Source organism: Carlito syrichta, unplaced genomic scaffold, assembly GCF_000164805.1.
Source record: "Carlito syrichta isolate Samal-C Ts95f unplaced genomic scaffold, Tarsius_syrichta-2.0.1 Scaffold127144, whole genome shotgun sequence".
Taxonomy (NCBI): domain Eukaryota; kingdom Metazoa; phylum Chordata; class Mammalia; order Primates; family Tarsiidae; genus Carlito; species Carlito syrichta.
Genome location: NW_007071240.1, coordinates 26457 through 35228, shown reverse-complemented (window position 1 = coordinate 35228; position 8772 = coordinate 26457). Strand labels below are relative to the sequence as shown.

Sequence of the window (8772 nt, the reverse complement as noted above, 5' to 3'; positions counted from 1 at the left end):
GCCAGGTGTGGTGGTGCACACCTGTAGTCCCAGCTACTCAGGAGGCTGAGGTGGGAGGATCGCTTGAGCCCAGGAGTTGGAGGCTGCAGAGAGTTATGACTGCACCACTGTACACTCCAGCCTGGGGATAGAGAGAGACCTTGTCTAAATAAATAAACAATAAAAAGAGAGGTTCTGCCTGGGGACAGTTTGGGAGGTTTTCCATGTTAAAAACAAAACCAAAACCGAAAAATAGCCAACCGTGTGATGAATTCAACATTTTCAAGAACTTGCAGGTGTAGAGGCCAAAGTCTAATGCAGGGGTCTCCATGAGGGGGACTGTGACCCCACCCCTGGGTGATGTCTGCGGACGTCTGTGGTCATTATGACTGGGGGTGCTCCTGGCGTGGAGGGGGTGGAGGCCAGGGACGTGGCTCATACCCTGCCGTGCCCGGGAACCCCCCAACTCCCAGAGAACCATCTAGCCCTGATGTCTGTAACACCAAGACTGAGACCCTGGTCTCTAGAATGTTCCAGGCAGGGACTGATTTCTGGTAAAACACACTCATTGTTTTGACCTGGGCAGGCCACAGCCACCAAAGGGACTCCCAAGCCCCTGTTCCTGCCCCACGCCATGATCTTCAATGCCGAGACAGGCCACAGCCCACGGGGGTCCACCAGTGGTGGACACGAGGGTCTGGCGGCAACATGTCAGGGTCTCCGTATGGAGCCCGACATGGGTGTCAACCCAGTGGGGTCCCGCTCAAAGTTTGACCTGCAAACACAGCCGGGGGCAAAGCTGCAAGTTTCAGTTCAGGTTGTAAGTTTCGGCCAACAGCAGCCAGGTGGGTGGAGGCATGGAGGCGTGGAAGCTGGGGCTTGACAGGGCTGTGTTCTCATCTGGAGGCTCGACTGGGGCAGAATTGCTACCCACCTTATGTGAACCATGGAATGATGGTCTCTCCTGCAGAACCTTCCAGAGAGAAGGGCTGGGGGCGTGCACAGAAGTCCTTGCGAGAGTGAGTGCAACCGCGTGGAATTTCTAGTGGCGAGGTCAGGCCTATGGTCTGACTCCACTGCCCTCCCCGTTTTTAGAGGGTCCCGGTTCCGTGATGTCTCCCCTCATTCATGGAGAAGCGTGGCCAGTTCCCAGACCACCCCAGGAAATGCTCTTACAGCTCTCGGTGGAAGAGGGAAACGTGGCTGCTTCTGGGCTGGGAGTCCCAGACTCTCTGGAGGACAGGAAAGGAGGCTCAGGCTGAAACCAGCACTCATAGGAAGTGGGCGGGGGGCAGGGAAGGAGCCACGGGTCCTCGACATGTCCTCATGGTGCTTTTTTTTTAAATCTCAGGGCCTCACTCTGTCACCCAGGCTGGAGTGCCGTGGCACAAGCAGGGGGGCTGCAGCCCTGACCTCCTGGCCTTAGATGATCCTCCTGTCTCAGCCTCCCAAGTAGCTGGAACCATAGGCACCACCATGCCTGGCTAATTGTTTTACTGTTTGGGAAAGGTGAGGTCTTACTATGTTGCCCAGGCTGGTCTCGAACTCCTGGTCTCCAGCGATCCTCCTGCCTGGGCCTCCCACGGGGCTGGGATGACAGATGCGAGCTGCCGTGCCCAGTCCCTCCTGGCGCATTGCAGGGCAAGGCTTCCTAGACCTCGGTGCCCTCCCTGGCGACCTTCCTTGCTGTCCTGATGAAGAGGCTATGTCGAGGAAGATCACGTGACCAGGACCTGTGGACGCCTCAGCCCACTCGAGCCGATTACAAAATGCCACAGGCCGGGTGATTTGCGAGCAGTAGAAATTTTTTTTTTTTTTTGAGTTAGGGTCTCACTCCGTCGCCCAGGCTGGAGTCCACTGACGCGCCCGGCTACCGCAGCCTCGACCTGCCGGGCTCCGGCGATCCTTCCGCCTCCGCCTTCTGAGTAGCTGGAACTACAGGTGCGCGCTACCACGCCCAGCTGATTTTTTATTTATTGTAGAGATGAGGTCTCGCCAAGTTGCCCGGGCGGGTCTCGAACCCGCGGGCCCAGGCAATCCCAAAGGCGTGGGATTACAGGCTGAGCCACCAAGCCCGGCTGAGCAGCAGAAATTTATTTCTGTCAATTCCGGAGGCTGGAATTTCAACACCAAGGTGCCCCCCAGATCCATCATCTGTGAAGGCTTTCTGGTCCACAGATGACGCCTTCTTCCTGTGTCTTCACACAGTGGAAGGCATGATGGAGTTCTCTGGCGCCTCTTTTGTTTATGCATTTTGTTTGTTTTCAACTTTTGGAGACAGGGTCTTGCTCTGTGGCCCAGGCTGGAGTGCTGTGGCGTGATCATAGCTCACTGCAGCCGGCAACTCCTGGGCTCAAGCGATCCTCCTGCCTCAGCCGCCCGAGTAGCTGGGACTACAGGCGCCCCCACCACGCCCGACTAATTTATAAAATTTTGTTTTGCAGAGATGGGGTCTCACTATGTTGCCCAGGCTGGTCTCAAAGGCCTGGCCTCACGCAATCCTCTCACCTCGGCCTCCCAAAGTGCTGGGATGACAGACACGAGCTGCCCCGCCCAGCCGCCTGTTCTTTTAAACACTTAAAATGTCTCTTCCCTCATGACCTCAGCATATCCAAGAAATGTTGGGAAAATGAAAGACACAACTGGTGGTGATTCTGCTGTCCAAGGACCCCCACGGCCAACTGAGGGGCTTTCCCTTGTTTTCAGCCTTGGTTTCTGTGTTTTTTTTCTTTTTTCTTTGGTTGAGTCAGAGTTTCGCTCTGTTGCCCAGGCTGGAGTGCAGGGGGACGCTCACGGCCATCACAGCCTCGACCCACTGGGCTCAAGTGATCCTTCTGCCTCAGCCTTCCAAGTAGCTGGAATCACAGGCGTGCACCACCACGCCCAGCTGGCTAATTTTATGATTTATTGTAGAGACAAGGTCTTGACAAGTTGCCCAGACTGGTCTCGAACCCCTGGACTCAGGCAATCCTCTTGCCTCCGCCTCCCAAAGTGCTGGGATGACAAGCTTGAGCCACCACACCCTCTGTGTGTTTTTTCAACAGCCTGGAGGAGGTCTCAACTCAGACACCAACAACCCGCCCACTTAAAAAAGTATGATTCAGTGGTTTTTGGATACTTCGATACTGATCATTTAAAACTGTGGTCTAGTATATGTAAAATAAAATCTGTGGCCGGGCTGGGGGGGGGGGACACGCAGGTGTCTCCTCACGCCCTTTGTTTTGTAAATGACACCTCCCCTCACCTGCTCACAAGCTCCTGGCTGCTGCAACTGTCCCCAGGGCCAGTGCCCGTGGCCCCAGTGGGCTCTAAGGGGCCATGTCCAGAGGGACAGGTGGCCGGCACGCCCGAGAGACCACAGGGTCAGAGTCCCAAGCTCCAATCCCACCCCTCTTCCAACCAGCCCCCTGGGCCTTGCTGTGTCTGCTGCCGAGCCTCAGTTTCCCCACCTGCAAAATGGGAGCCGTGAGACCTGCCCCCTCAGGGCACCCAGGGGAAGCAGACAGGACAGAGCGGCGGGGCCTGGGTCCAGCAGGCAAAAGGATTGACACCGGCCGGGTCACTGCGTGGGGGGACCAGGGACAGGGGACGGCCGGGCTGTGGGGAGGGGGCCAGCGTCTCAGTCACAGTCAACGGGAGGGGCCTGATGTCCCCGCTGGAGTCTGTCGTCCTCCCAGCAGGTGCTGCTGTGCGGACGTAATCCCCCAGGCACGCGGCCACCTGCCCCTGGGACACCTGAGCTGGGCCGAGGCGGCTGCGTCCATCTGTCACCAGCTGGTGGCTGGCATGTGTGTGTCCCCGAGGGCCTGGCTGGGGTGGGCATAGCCCCAGGTAACGGAGCTGTGCTCCCCGGCGGGCAGGAGGCCCCTGCTTCATTCATGGAGGGCGTCACAGGACACAGGTGAGAGCCTGCTGCACGGGGTGACCGTGGCTTCAATCACCGCTGTCGCCGCTATCCTCGGGGTTCTCAGGTGTGCAGGGCCGGGGCTAGCGGTGAGATGCTGAGAATCTGAGATGCGTACCTTGGGGACAGAAATGAGGGGGCCGCCAAGAAGCCCAGGCACCGGGATAAGTCACATTCATGCACCACACTATTAAAAAAAAAACTGTTCATGACCCGCCTGGGCAACTTGGCGAAACCTCATCTCTACGATAAATAAAAAATTAGCCAGGCATGGTAGTGCGTGCCTGTGGTTCCAGCTACGTGGAAGGCTGAGGACGAAGGATTGTCTGAGCCCAGCGGGTTGACGCTGGGGTGGCTGTGAGCGTGCCGCTGCACTCCAGCCTGGGCAACGGTTAGACACCAACTCAAAAAGAAAAAAGGAAAAAGTTAATGTCGCCAGGTGAATGGCTCACACCTATAATCCCAGCACTTTGGGAGGCCAGGCAGGAGAATTGCTTGAGCGCGGGAATTTAAGTCCAGCCCTGGGCAATACAGTGTGATCTTGTCTCTACCCAAAATCAAAAAATTAGCTGGGTGTCACAGTGTACACCTGCAGTCCCAGCTACTCAGGAGGCTGAAGTGGGAGGATCACCTGCGCCCAGGAGGTGGAGGCTGTGGTGAGCCATCATCATGCCTCTCCACTCCAGCCTGGGCAACACAGTGAGACCCTTCCCACCCTCCAAAAAAGATGTGACATCGTGATAACTGAGTTTTGGGCCTCACCTGACTCACCCTGGTCCCGGCCCTGCCTCCGACATTGGGAGGCTGCAGAAAGCAGACATGTGGCAGCCACCAGGGCCACGCAAAGCCCAAGAATCAAAAGCTGGAGAGAAGTGACTTTCCTCTGACTACTATTACCGAGAGTAGCGGCCACGGCCGCGGCTGGAAGACTTTCCCGAATCAAGGAGTGAGCGCCTGGTGCCAGGAGGTATGCAAGCCTTGGCTAAGGAGACTGACCTCGCTTCTGTGTGGCTGACTCTGGGGTTCGGAGCCCGAGGGGAGCACTAGCTCCTAGAGCAATGGGAAGTGTGAATAAAGCCCCATCCTGCACCACAGAGTCACGTTGGGGGGGGGCCCGGGGGCAGCAGCTGGCTGCTGGAGCCTGGGAGTCACGGAGATAACTCTGGGGGTGGGTGTTTCAGGGACCCTGAAGACACAGAGGCGGGCTGGACACCGTGGCTCATGCCTGTCATCCCAGCACTTTGGGAGGCAGAGGTGGGAGGATCGCCTGAGGCCAGGAGTCCAAGATCAGCTCAGGCAACACAGTGAGACCCCACCTTTACAAAAACACAAAAATCAGCTGGGTGTGGTGACGCCTGGAGTCCCAGATTGCCTGAGGACAGGCGTTCAAGACCAGCCTGGGCAACCTCGTGAGATCCCATCAAAAGACTCCCCAACCCCTCCTGCTGAGAGATTCTAGGGGGAACGGGGTGCCTGGCCCTGAAATGCCTCAAAAACACACAATCTGGTTGGAGACAGCCAGGCTGGGTGTGGGAGGCTGCCCCAGTGCCCACAGGGACTGGCCGCGGAGCTGGTGTCCTCTGGTGGCAAAGGGCACACAGAGTCAGGATTTGGAAGCATTACAGGTTTAACTGCATCCCCAAAAGATACTTTCAAGTCCTGAGACTCCCCACTTCTGTCCCCATGCAGTGGGCACGGTCATTGGATGCCAGTCCTTGAATCCAGGGCAAAGCCACCCACCCCGAAACCAGCCCCGACGGCAGTCCCCAGCGAGCCCCAAGGGCCATGCAGCCCCCAAAGCGTCCCGGGATCACGGGATGGAAGCCCACCGCCATGAAGAAATGCCCCCGATTGCTCGTGCCTTCCCAGGTGGACCGGGGCAAAGGCGACAACGCGCTCTTGCTGGGTGCGGTGGCTCACGACTGCAATCCCAGCTCTTTGAGGGACTGAGGCGAGAGGACTGCCTGAGCCCAGGGGTTTGAGACCAGCCTGGGCAACATAGAGTGACCTTGTTTCTACCGTAAAGGAGAAAATGAGCCGGGCATGGTGGTGCCTGTCGTCCCAGCTGCTCAGGAGGCTGAGGCAGGAGGATCGCCGGAGCCCAGCAGGTCGAGGCTGCAGAGGCCATGATTGTGCCACTGCCCTCCAGCCTGGGGGACAGAGTGAGACTCCAACTCAAACAAAAAAAATTATCTTAAACGACCCACAGGCCCGAGAGGAAGTCACGAGGTGAACCTGAAAACACCCAACTCAAGTAAAGACGGGGTCACAGCCTGACCCAAACTTCTGGGTTGCGGCACAAGCCGGACTGGAGGGACAGTGACATCGGCGAACGGCGACCTTAGGGCATGAGACCCGGCCTCCCCTGCAAGGAACCAGAGGAATGGCCAGAGAAACCCGGGCGGCCAGAGAAAGGAAGTGACACGGATCAGGGCAGAGGTCGACGAGGCAGAGGCCGGGACGGCAGCAGAATCGGCGAAACCAGAAGTCATTTCTCTGAAGAGCCACAGAATCCACAAAGCTTTTGCTCCAGGACCAAAAAAAGCAGGGGGACAGCGGGGAGGAGATGCAGAGATACGACGCGAAGAAGCCAAGCCGGAAACAAAGGGAGGGCTTTGCTGCACGACGGCCCCCCCGGGGAGATCAGAGGACCCCTCAAGCGGGCTGAAGGTTCTCGCCTCTAGCAACCTGCACGAAACCAACGGATTCCTAGAAGTATGCAAATGAGCAGACTAGAAATATGCAAATCGGCAGACTAGAAATGCCAAGTGAGCTGACTAGAAATATGCGGATGAGCAAACTAGAAATACCAAATGAGCAGACTAGAAATATGCTAATGAGCAGACTAGAAATATGCTAATGAGCAGACTAGAAGCATGCAAATGAGCAGACTAGAAATATGCAAATGAGCAGGCTAGAAATATGCGAATGAGAAGGCGAGATATATGCAAATGAGCAGACCAGAAATGCCAAATGAGCAGACTAGAAATATGCAAATGAGCAGATTAGAAATGCCAAATTAGCTGACTAGAAATACGCAAATGAGCAAACTAGAAATACCAAATGAGCAGACTAGAAATATGCAAATGAGCAGACTAGAAATATGTTAATGATCAGACTAGAAATATGCTAATGAGCAGGCTAGAGATATGCAAATGAGCAGACTAGAACTATGCAAATGAGCAGGCTAGAAATACGCAGACTAGAGATATGCAAATGAACAGACTAGAAATATGCAAATTAGAAAAACAGACTAAAATATGCAAATGAGCAGACTAGAGATATGCTAATGAGCAGACTAGAAATACCAAATGAGCAGCCTAGAAATATCCAAATGAGCAGTCGAGAAATACCAGATGATCAGACTATGAATATGCAAATGAGCAGACTAGAAATACACAAATGAGCAGACTCGAAATACACAAAGGAGCAGACTGGAGATATGCAAATGAGCAAATTGACTGCGGATTTGAATTCAGCTCACTCTTCTTAGCTTCCAACCTAGAAGCCAGGTACAGTGCCAAGTATCTATGGGTTTTTTGGGACAGGGTCTGGCTCTGTTGCCCAGGCTGGAGTGCAGTGGTGCAGCCTTGACCACCTGGACTCTAGCGATCCTCCCGCCTCAGCCTCCCGAGTTGCGGGACTGCAGGCGTGCACCATCACGGCCGACTCATTTTTAAGTTATTTTTGTAGAGACAGGGTCTCCCTGGGTTGTCCGGGCTGGTCTGGAATTCCTAGGCTCGTGTGATCCTCCAGCCTCGGCCTTCCGAGTCACTGGGCCCCCAGGCGTACGCCACCACGCCCGGCATTTTTATATTTTTATATCTGTAGCCTTGTGTGATCTTTGCAACCTGTGGAAAATGTCAGCTCTGCCTCAGACAGGTGAGAGAGACCCACCCTAGAGGGTCCAGCCCGCAGAGACAGAGCTGAGATTTGAACTTGGGTTTCCTGGCTCTGAGCCCAGTGTGCTTTGTGGACTGACTCAGACCCGCCATGCGTCAGATGCACACATAAACGCTGCAGCCCGCTTGTTCCTTTTTGTCAAAAACAAGAGATTCCAAGCCCGTGAGGTAAGAGAAATCACCACATACCTTTTTTAGTTCCCCCAGGAAGTCCCACTTGCTTCACACCCTGTTTAAAAAAGGAGAGAAGAGAAAGGCTGGTTACATATTTTTCACTTACAAGGAACTTCCCAGAGCCCCAGCTGGGGACTCGTTCGCAGAGGCCGTTCCCTCTGGAGAAAGCCGGGGAGAAAGTCAACGTTATTCTCGCAGAAAAGTCCGCTGCCGTTTCTCTAGCAGGAAAACGGGTCACCGTTTCCTTGGGAACTTGTATTATTCCACGCAGGACCCGGGAGTCCCAACCCGCGGTCTGAATCCAGGCCGCCCCGCTCACACGTGCAAGAAAAACAAGTTATTCGGGGTCCGAGGCTCGGCAGGACCCGGGGTTTTTTTCCCACGTCTGGTCCCCCTCGTGCCAGCCACGTGTCCCGGCAGAGGGCGAGGAAGACGGTGCAGACCGGGGTGAAGCAAGGAACCTCGCCCGAGGAAGTGGCAGGTGGATGGGACAGCGGGGCCAGGGATGTGACGTGGCCGCCTGGAGCTGAGGTCAGCGGGACAGGAAGGGAGGCCCTGTGATCGGACTTTGGGCGCGGGACTGGCGTGGGCACTCAGGGGCACGTGTTCCGTGGAATGAATCCTCTGTGGCAAGTGGCAACCCTCAAGAGAGCCGGGACCCGTGTCTGTCTCTGATACTCGGGGCACAAAGCGTGAGAGCCACAGGGACTAACCTTTTCTTTCAAAATAGATGGAAACCGGGCTCGGTGGCTCAGCCTGTCATCCCGCGCCTTTGGGAGGCTGAGGGGAGTGGATGGCCTGAGCCCGCGGGTT

The 8772-nt window shown here is 55.8% G+C and overlaps 1 protein-coding gene across 1 annotated transcript in view; it reads right to left on the bottom strand.

Moving 5' to 3' along the window:
* Positions 1-8018, bottom strand: part of GNG7 (G protein subunit gamma 7) — a 36814-nt gene extending 28796 nt beyond the window's left edge. The window contains exon 1 of the mRNA XM_021707924.1: positions 7975-8018. The gene's annotated coding sequence lies outside the window, so the exon portion shown is untranslated. The remainder of the gene's footprint in view (positions 1-7974) is intronic.
* Between the last annotated feature and the right edge of the window lie 754 nt (positions 8019-8772).